The sequence below is a fragment of the Elephantulus edwardii genome, unplaced genomic scaffold (assembly GCF_000299155.1).
Source record: "Elephantulus edwardii isolate Elephantulus edwardi_28Jun2011 unplaced genomic scaffold, EleEdw1.0 scaffold00071, whole genome shotgun sequence".
Classification (NCBI taxonomy): Eukaryota; Metazoa; Chordata; class Mammalia; order Macroscelidea; family Macroscelididae; genus Elephantulus; species Elephantulus edwardii.
The window spans coordinates 4631531-4633190 of record NW_006399821.1 but is presented as its reverse complement, the minus strand read 5'-3'; the positions used below and the strand labels follow the sequence as shown (position 1 = coordinate 4633190).

The 1660-nt window shown below is 45.7% G+C and overlaps 1 pseudogene; it reads right to left on the bottom strand.

The window, feature by feature from the left end:
- Positions 1 to 98: 98 nt before the first annotated feature.
- On the bottom strand, positions 99 to 752 carry LOC102871209 (annotated as a pseudogene).
- Between the last annotated feature and the right edge of the window lie 908 nt (positions 753 to 1660).

Here is a 1660-nt window from a genome sequence, read left to right as displayed (position 1 = left end):
GGTGCGGTTGGCGCAGGATAGAGCAGGTTTTAGGGCTGTTGTGCATAGGGTCGCTATGAGTCGGAAACGACTCGACGGCACATAACAACACCAATATCTTAATACAGGCGCTGGGGCTTGCCCATGGTGCTCTTGATGTACAAAAGCCCAGACATCTGTCAATTCTTCTTTAGCAGTGAAAACAGAAAGTTGACAGCCAGGTGGATGTTATAAACAAGTTCATCATCTGTCATCTTCATATGGCCAACAGCCACTGCCAGACACAGGACCTTTTTCATCTGGAATTTGATGGTGGACTTCACCTCGTCTACTTTTGCCACCATGTTCTCATTGTGGGTCAGCAGAGAAGGGAACTTACCAGGCTTATTTAGCCCTGGATCTATAATTCTTGGGATCTGCTTGATCAGGGATTCAGAAGCCAAAAAGGCATAATACTTCTTGGCCAGCTTTTTGACCAGTTTCTTATTCTTGTTGAGTTTTTTCAGCGCTTCGATATCCATGTGGGGGATCCACAGTCTTGGCTTCATCACAGTGCTGCTGATCCCCAAGAACACACACTGAGAACTTGGGGCGTGGGGTGGGTGGACTTAAGCCTGACGGTCCCCGAGAAATGCTTGTCATTCTGAGAGTAATAGTTCTTCAAACTGATCTGCAGCTCCACTGTCTCCAAAAACTTTGTGTTTGTGCTGGTTCCCGTGCAGGACTTGCTGCACCGCCTGGTAGAGGGTGTCGCAAGAGACTTTGCTGCTCATGGTTCCTAGCACCGCAGTAACTGGAAAAGCCCTCTTTGTTTTCTTAACAGTCCATGGTATGTTTAAGACTCCTCCAGTGCCACAACTTTAAGGCATCTATTATTCTTCTGTCATCCTTAGTCATTGTCCAACTCTCTGAAGCATAACAAGTAATTGAGAAGACCATGTCCTGGATTAGGCGCACCTTTATATTCTGGACTGACATCGTTGCTCTTCAGCACTCTGGAGAAGTCCATGACACAGATTTTCCCAATGCAATTGGATTTCCTACTGCTGGTGTCAAGAGTGTTGATTGTGGATCCGAGCAAGCTGCAATTGCTAACAACCTCAGTCATTCTCCACCTAATATGGTGCTGCCAATTGATCTAGTGGTGAGAATCTTTGTCTTCTTGGATGAGCTTCAATCCTTATTGAAGACTACAGTCCTTGACCTTTTGCAACAAGTGTTTCAGGTCTTCAGCTTCAGCAAGCAAGGTTGTGTTATCTGTATATTGTCAGTTGTTAATGAATCTTCCTCCAGTCTTGATGCCACATTCCTCTTCATAAAGTCCTACTACCCAAAGGATCTGTTCTGCATAAAAATTGGAAAGGTATGGGGACAGGATGCATCCCTGACACACTCCTTTCATGATTTGGAACACGTAGGGTTTCCTTGGCAGGATGGAACGTGAAGAGAGTGAGATTGTTCACAGCTTCAGTTTGCTCGGCTCCACGGTCAACACTCTCGGCACCAGTAGCCAGGAAATCAAAAAACACATTGTGATGGGAAAGTCTGCTGTTAGGGACCTCTCTAAAGTACTCAAGAGCAACGGTGTCTCTCTGGAGACTAAGATGCACCTGATACAAGCCATAGTTTTTGCAATCACTTGTTATGCATCAGAGAGTTGGACAATGACTAGGGAGGATAG